The following is a 9,267-nucleotide window of genomic DNA, read 5'->3' on the forward strand; positions in this document are numbered from 1 at the left end:
CTGCTCTTGGAATGCGATGAGCATCTGTCCTAGTGACAGCATTGAGACCTCTGTAGTCCACACAAAACCTCATTTCTCTCTTTACATCTTTGGTATGAGGTTTTGGCACAAGGACCACTGGGCTAGCCCATGGGCTCTCTGATGGCTCAATCACTCCAAGCTCCAACATCTTTTGCACCTCAGCCTTTATACAATCCCTGGCATGGTCAGGTTGCCTGTAGATTTTATTCTTCACAGGCAGACTGTCACCAGTGTCCACCTCATGGGTGCACCAGTTAGTTTGACTGGGTGTGAGTGAAAACATATGTCTGTGGGCCTGCAACACCTGTCTGCAGTCTACCTGTTGCTGCTCAGTGAGGCTGCCTGCCAAGGCTATCCATCAACTGAACAATCATCAGGGTTCTGGGAAAGGAGGTCTGGGAGAGGGTCACTCTCTTCCTCCTGATCCCCATCTGTGGCCATGAGGAGACTCATGTCCTCCCTGTCAACAAATGCTTTCAAACGATTTACATGGAGCACCCTGTGGGGGCTCCTAGGGGTTCCAAAGTCAACCACATAGGTGACTTCTCCCTTCTTTTCAACAATTGGGTAGGGTCCAGTCCATTTGTCCTGGAGTGCTGCTGGGGCCACTGGCTCCAACACCCACACCATCTGCCCTGGTTTGTACTCCACCAGAACAGCCTTTTGGTCATGCCAAGCTTTCTGTAATTCTTGACTGGCCTCCAGGTTTTTGGATGCTCTCTCCATATACTCAGCCATCCTGGAGCGGAGACCAAGTACATAGTCCACAACATATAGCTTAGGCTTTTTGAGAGGTAACTCCCATCCTTCCTTCACCAAACATAGTGGACCCCTCACAGGGTGGGCAAACAAAAGTTCAAAAGGGCTGTAGCCAACTCCCTTCTGTGGGACCTCTCTGTAAGCAAAGAGCAAGCAGGGTAAAAGGGTGTCCCATTTCCGCCTAAGCTTCTCTGGTAATCCTTTTATCATTCCATTGAGGGTCTTGTTGAATCTCTCCACAAGCCCATTGCACTGTGGGTGATAGGGTGTGGTAAACTTGTAGTTTACTCCACACTCCTTCCACATTGGCTTTATGTATCCAGACATGAAGTTGGTACCTCTGTCTGAAAGGACCTCCTTTGGAAAACCCACTCTTGAGAAAACTGCAAGAAGGGCCTTTGCCACAACAGGTGCTGTTGTGGTCCTCAGGGGAATTGCCTCTGGGTACCTAGTGGCATGATCCACTACCACCAGTATAAATCTGTGCCCAGATGCTGTTTGAGGATCCATGGGACCCACAATGTCTATTCCAACTCTTTCAAAGGGTACCCCCACCACAGGTAGTGGTATCAGGGGGGCCTTTGTTGTGCCACCTGACTTACCACTGGCTTGGCAAGTGACACAGGAGCGACAAAACACCTTGACATTTTCTGACATATGAGGCCAGAGAAAGTGAGGGACAAGCCGGTCCCAAGTCTTGTTCTGGCCTAAGTGTCCTGCTAGGGGAATATCATGGGCCAAGGTAAGAAGGAAGCCCCTAAACTTCAAAGGTATAACCAACCTCCTGGTGGTACCAGGCTTGGGGTCTCTAGCCTCTGAGTAAAGGAGCCCATCATCCCAATATACTTTATGGGTACCTTGAGCATTCCCTGCAGCCTCAGCAGCAGCTTGCTGTCTGAGGGGTTTAAGAGAAGGGCAATCTAATTGGGCCTGCCCCAGGTCTGCCCTTGAGGGTCCCCCTGTCCCCAGAAACTCAACCTGATAAGGCTCAAGTTCCTCAGAGACAGTCTCCTCTTGGACTGCAGAATCAGCTTCCTGTGAAGTCTGATCCTCAACCTGGGGCAAGTGGGAAGGCACAGCCTTAACCCTCTTGCTCTTTCTCTTGGGTTGTGGTTGGTCTATTGTTCCAAGATCCACCACTGGTTCAGGAAGGCACTTCTTAGCCTGAGTCATTGTCACTGCAAGGACATGTGCTGAAATCCCTAGCATTTCTGCATGAGTCCTGTACTCCACTTCTGACCAAACTGAGCTTTCAAGATCATTGCTTAACAGACAGTCTACTGGGAGGTCTGCACTTACCACAACTTTCTTTAGGTCATTTACCCCTCCCCAGGAGAAGTTCACAACAGCCACACTATGTGTAGTAGTGGTGTTGCTTGCATTGGTCACTAGGTAATTTTCACCTAGTACAATCTGACCAGGGTCCACAAAGTCAGGTGTCACCATAGTGACACTGGCACAAGTGTCCCTGTAGGCCTGAGACAGTTTCTCATTTATCAAAGGCATCTGCCTATACTTGCCCAGGTTACTGGGACTCACAGTAGTGGGCAAAGATAAGTCCACATCATATAGGGGAACTGCCTGAGTAGGGACTCTGACTAGGCCAGATTCCATCTCAGTACCCAGGGTTAACCCTACTATACCCTTTGGCTGTGTACCACCACTGCTAACTGTACTAGGGGGTGCAGGTGCTTTAGGAGCTGCTGTGATGGGGACTGGATTTTTCTTGGTGCATTCACTGCCCCAGTGTGAAACTGATTTGCAGGTATTACACCAAGGTTTCTTTGGGCCATCATTCTTCTTTTTCTTGTTTCCATTTTGGGAACCACCCTCCTTATTACTAGTTTGGGGGCCTGAAGACTTCTGGTCTTTTTCTTTATCTTTCTTATCATTACCCTTCTGGTCTGTTTTCTTCTGGTCACCACCATGGTTCTGGGGTTTCTGCTTAATCCTTGTTCTGACCCATTTGTCTGCCTTCTTTCCCAATTCTTGGGGAGAGGTCAGATCAGAGTCAATAAGGTATTGATGCAACAGCTGGTTCTGACAGTTATTAAGGATCTGCTCTCTCATTATAAGATTGTACAATCCTGTATAGTCTGAGACTTTACTTCCCTGCAGCCAACCCTCCAGAGCCTTAGTGGCACAATCAACAAAATCAGTCCAGTCCTTAGTCTGTGCTTTTTGGGTGTCTCTGAACAACAACCTGTATTGCTCAGTGGTTAGGCCAAACCCTTAAATAAGAGGACTCTTCAGGACAGAGTAGTTTTTGGCATCCTCTGGTCTAACCGTGAGGAGCCTATCCGTCCCTTTCTCAGAAAAGGAGTACCATAAAATTGCAGCCCACTGATCCTGAGGAACCTGCTGTACCATGCAGGCTCTCTCAAGAGCAGTCATCCATTTGTGAATGTCATCCCCTTCCTTGTAGAGGGGCACACTTTTTGTCAGGTTTCTATTGTCATAGCCCCTGTCTTTCTCTCTAGGAATATTGCTGCCACCAGTGGCATCTAAGCCACACAACTTCTGTTCTCTTGCTAAAGCAATTTTAGCTTGAGCCAAGGCTATCTCTTCCCTCTCTATCTGGAGTTGGACAGCCCTCATCCTGGCCCTATGCTCTTTCCTCTGGGGGGAAGTCATTCCCCTTTGAGATTCCCTGGAGACACTAGAATCATGAGAGTCTCCTGGTGGAGATCTCACCCTTCTGTTGCCTATGGGAATTATGTTATAGGATCTGGGGAGGTGCTGGCCCTCTCTATTCCCATGTAGGTCTACGTTGGCCTGGTTAAGCCTGCCAACTACAACCTGGTTAACCCTCTGGCCCTGATCAGGCTAATCTACTTTTGAGCCTTCCCCCTCTTCCTCCTCTTCTTCTTCCTCCTCTGGAGTTTTCTCATTCTCAGGGGTGTTCACTCCATCTCCTGCATCTAAGGGAACTGTACTCGCCTTATCTAAGTCATCCTTTTCCAGGATGGCTATCAGGGAAGGAATGGTAGGGTTGTGACCCCTTTTTAGCCCTCTTGCAATGCATAAGGCACTCAAGTCTTTATGGCTAAGGTTGTCATAACTGGAAGTTGCCTTGGTAAGGTCAAATGTCACAGGGGCAGAGCCTGAAGCTCCTCCTGTGCCAGACATGACTGCTAGTGAGGTGCAAGTGGTGCACTTACCTACACTAAGTGTTTTCCTACTGTACCTTGCTAGTGAGTTGTAGTCAGGGTGTGCTAATCCCTTTAATCTACAACTACTAAGTTCAGTAGAACTTAAATATGCTAAGCTTTTGATTTATATGTACCTAAGGTACTTTATGTGATCTTTCAATTTGATAAAAAGATTGCAATGGTAAAACAACAGCAAGCTCAAATCCGCACCGCTGCACACCAATGTGAGAAGTTGGCCTGATATATGAAGTTTCCAATTCTGGAACCACCTTGTATCAGTCCAAACAATCCCTTATGGTGTCTGGTTGTAAGTCAACCTTATTAGACAAGCTATCCTAGTGGTAGCATGGACTAAGCAGCCTTAAAGGCTAAACTCAGGAGGTCGTGTTAAGCGAGCTGTTTTACCAATCACAATCCTGTAATATCAAATGAAAAGACACCACACAAGTATATATTATAAAAATATATGTGTTTATTTCTAAAATAATCCCCAGTACTCTTTATGAGCAAAGGGGCACAAGTGTTAAATCAAAAGCACAGTATAACATATGAAAGTTGCACAATTATGGATGAGGGCGGGTGGCCACTCAAACCATATATTAAGAAAGTGGTATAAGAGATACCAATCGAACAGTGGTTAGGCCTAGGGCCTAGGGATTCACTGGGAGCAGTCGGGACAAGCAATGCTGAAGTCGGGGAAAAGCCCACGGGATTCGGGTGCAGCGCTTAAAGCACACGCATGCACCAATGCAAAGTCAATGGTACGTAAAAGTTACACAAATAGAGTTTAAGGATACTTCCGCAGAACCTAGAAGGACAAAACTTTAGACACAGACCCTAGAGGTGTGTACCAGTGTGGGAACACTGGCGTTGCTGAGTTACCTCACCCACAGGAAGCGGGTGCATAGGGTTGACGTGGCGTTGGGTTTCGTCACGCAGGTTGTTGGTGCTTGAAGCTGAAGATGCTCAAGCAATGTGAAGGAGAAGTGTCCGGTGTGATCCAAGTGTGGATCAGAGTCGTAAAGTACCTGAAAGCAGAGGGGACAGAGTCTGGGTCCCTCAGCAGTGACCAGGGTGGAACCAGGACGGAACCAGGCAATGTCGGGCGCGATCAGGTGGTTGTTGAGGAGCTTCTCTCCGCTGCCATGTGGGCTCTGGGGCATCTGCGACATCCAAGAGCAGGTCACGAGCTGTCCGACGGAGGCTCTCACCGTCGGCGCTGTCGGCTTCAAGATCGGAGCAAACAACACTTGGCAAGAGCAATCCACGCGGGATTGGAAGATTGCTTCTCACTCGGACCAGAAGGATCAGAGCGGGTGCTCCTTTTCAGAGGAGCGGATGCAAGTCTAGAGCAACCAGAATCACAAGTCGTATTTTGGTTTTTGTCGGCACAGGGGCCACAAGCCAGCTGGCAAGTGACTGGGCCAATGCGTTGAGCCAAAGAAAGCAGAAGGGCCCCACGCAGCACTCGTCGAGTGTGTGGGGGGTGAGATTTGGTGCAAAAGTGGCTCAGGGCTAGGGCTTCTCAAACCCTGTTGTACAGCTTTAAGGGTCACTCGTGGGCTGCACGGTCAGCGTCTCGTGGTCTTTTCAAGATGGCGTGCCCCACGCTTCTGGTCGCCTCCACGGGTCTCAGCTCTGCAGGGACTGTGGAACGGGCTGTAATGAGGCAGACTAGCTTGATCTCGTTGATCTCTGTCGCTCGAGTTCCGGCAGGAACTGCAACAAAGCAGACATCGAGGTGCTGGATGGTGCCTGTTTGCACAGGGTGGTCACTCCTTGACCACAAGGGAGATTCTTCAGTCTTCTACGTCGAGTAGGATGTCGAAGGGTCCAGAGTTTCATTTCAAATGTTTCATCAGGATAATCTGAGTGCGTTGGCACTGCTCCCATTCTTATACCAATCTAGGGGGCTGGATTACCTGCTAGGTCCCCTCCTATGGGTGGGACCCAGGAAGGGGGTGGATGGATACACCCCTTTCCCTTTGATCCAGGCCGCGCTGGGACTGGGGCTGGTCTGCCCCTGAACCGGTTTGGCCAGATTATGCAAGGGGAAGCCTTGTGCTCCCCAGGTAGTGTCTGGTTTCTTTCAAACCTCCCTGCTACAATTCACTATCTCCTGTCTGGGGTGGTGTAACACCTCCCTGCAACAGGAAAGCCTTTGTCCAGGCCTCCTCTGCTGAGTTTCGGTCAGCAGCAGGAGGTCAGACTCGTGTCTGTGGCAGAAGCATCCATTTTGTGGATCTGAGGCTCTTTTAAAAATCAACTGCGTTTCAGTAAAGTAACATGTCTTCTCCCTCTAGAGGGGTGGAATGCTATCCCCGTCGACAGGACTGTCGAGGGGATAGTATTCCAAATCGTATGACACCTTACACGACATGTTTTGATAAAGCCAAACCAAAGTTGCTATATAACCGCGAGGATTATAATGCACCTAATAGTATATGGTATGGCATTATCCCGGAACAGCTTAGGGAGTTGTTCCCGACAGCTGCAGACAGGCTCAGCTCATGCTCGAGCTCCATCTCACATTAAACCACACACTCTACCTCCAGGATTGATTAGGCCTTCCATAGGAGTGGCTCACAGGTTTATATGTGTCCAGATATAGGTTTAGATATAGGTATACTATATCTAAGCAAGGGGTGATTACACCCACTTGCCCCAGCTGAGTGATCAGCCAGGTGTGTCAATTTAAGAACCAGCCAGGGGTGGCAAAAGCTATGCTTCAGCCCCTGGTAGGCCTTGGTGGCACCTATGCCCTGAGCACCTATAGTGCATGGTACAGGGGCTGACAAGGAGTCCAGTTCCAATTGGGTTATGCACCTATAGTACATGTATGTGAATTTAGAGAGAGAACAGCAGGCTGGAGGTCTGATTAGCAGGCCCACAGCCTCAGTAAATTGAAAACCAGTGAAGCAAAAAGCAAAAATTGGGGTGACCATAGGATAGCAGACCCTACTCTCCTACACCTGCGCTACTCCCTCTCTGCAGCTAACAGTCAGAACCCCAATTGGGTTATCGATTTCACCAACAGAGTGCTTCGCCTGCACCTCAGCTTCCCAGAACCCCGATTGGGTCAGCAAATATTCTGACAGAGTGCTCCGCAGCCCTCTGTCAGAAGATTCGTTATAACATTGTAAAAATTTGAGTTCAATAGTTCATGTTCCCAGGAGCATCTTCTAGTCAGTCAGCTCCTTGGCTGCAGTCCAAAGGTCACTATTCCAGAGACTTGAGATTTTCGCGCAGTCGCAGTTTCAACAAAGATGGAGTACAGCATTACAAGTCAGGCCAGTTTTCAGAGTGTAACATGAAATGGAAAAGAAATAGTTTTAGAACACAGAATAAATGAATATACTGTATACCAAACATCTCTACTCTATACCCATTATTTTATATTTAACTATAGCATTAGGATTAGGCAAAACAAACAGCTTAGCAAAAGCAGCAGTGCAAGCTTCTCGCATGTGAGGACAAAGAACAGCCATCTTAGTTCTAGTGCGCAGAAGCGACAGATTCCCTCCAAAGCAAAGAATACGTCATGTCACGTGAGTATGACAGACGCATGCGCAGTAGAAACCTTCGCGTAGCAGCAGCCATCTTAGATGCAAACGTATTACAGTTAGTAAAACACATAAGCAAGCTTCACTCGGACACGCAAATGTTTATGTAAAATGTGATATTAGTAAAACAAACATGTTGATTAATTGATTAACATTATTCGAGAATCATGAATACAAGCAAGTCGCTTCACGTGCGAATCCTTGCTCCATCAGTCCCCTCTTTGATGATATTTTATATCATCACTAAATTAATGAAACAGATGCCAACTTCTCACAATTCACCTAACTTAATCTCTTCAAACTTTCTATTTTGTTTCTTCTCATTATTGTAGTGAAAAGTTTTCATTTTCTTGTATATTTTCCCATTTATTTCTTTTAATTCAAGCTCATCAATATTTCTTTTTACTCCTCGCCTATTTATGGAGTATGTCTTTTTATGCTTTCGACATTTGCAACAGATCATTATTCCTAAAACTAGTAAGCCTATTCCCACCATTGGCATCAGTATTCTACCTACAAAACTTTTTCCTACATTAGAAAGCCAACTCCCTATAGAAGAGAGACCATCAGTAAGCCTCTTCCATGCACTGTCAACCTCCAGTGGTTTAAGCTCCTTTTCCAAATTAGTAATATTTCTCACATACCTCTTTATTTCAACACTTTTGTCAGGTATGTAAGTGCAACAATGTTGCGCTTTCAACATTCTACATACTCGGCCCTCTTTTGCCAATAATGTATCAAGAGCAAGTCAATTTTGTAAAACCATTGATCTGATCGCAACCAATTTGGTATTGACCATTAAGAACCCTCCAGCAGTATCAGCTGATAACCGATCCACTACTGTTGACAATTTACAGATTCTGTGTGTATTCAGAACCACTCCCACTGTAGGTATCAATGCACTAAATATATCACCTACTATTTCACCAAAACTAGCTATTTTATTACGTATTAATCCATTCGTTTCTTCATTGTTTCCAGTGATTTTGTCCACATGATATATTTTTGGGAAGACTATTCCAAAATAACAACTCCCATACCAGTGATCTGGCAATTTGTAATAAGCCTTCTTTCCACATATAAAATAAATTCCAGGAAACACAGGTTCAGTTCCATCTTTGAAACCCCAACCCCAAATTACCTTATAATTGTGTTCACATTCACTGGAACCTATGAATACATTGTTATAATAACTAGTTCTTTCTCTATGGAGACGGAGTTTCTCCTTCTTTTCAAAATCCAGCAACATAGAAGCATGGGTTTTACCATTTGAGTTGAACCCTACACTTTCAGCCCATTTAGGAATTTTATGATTCTTATCATTGGCCTTTCTTTGTAAATTCTCCCTCCTTTTCTCAACCATATTCAAAAACAAATTTCTTGCTTTCATGTAATAAGCATGTTAAATTATTCTTGTGTGCTTCAGCTATATCTACTGTACCTATTGTTAGAAAATATTCACCCATATAACGTCTTACATCACTTTTAGTATGTACAGAATTCAGATTACTATGTATAGGGAGTTCTGAAAATATCACATCTGAATTAGAACAGTAATACTGTAGGGGTCCTTTCTTATAGAATAAACTAGCTAAAACACTACATGAAATTCCATATGTTAGTGGTAAATGTTGGTAGGTCACACCTTCAGCTACCGAAGTAGGTAACTTCATACAGACATAACAGTCTTCTATTTTCATCGCTTCTACATAGTGTACTAATAGGTTTGCAAATGCATATAAATGAGTTCGGTTTTTAATTCTAGTAAAATG

Source organism: Lissotriton vulgaris, chromosome 6, assembly GCF_964263255.1.
Source record: "Lissotriton vulgaris chromosome 6, aLisVul1.2, whole genome shotgun sequence".
In the NCBI taxonomy this organism is placed as follows: Eukaryota; Metazoa; Chordata; class Amphibia; order Caudata; family Salamandridae; genus Lissotriton; species Lissotriton vulgaris.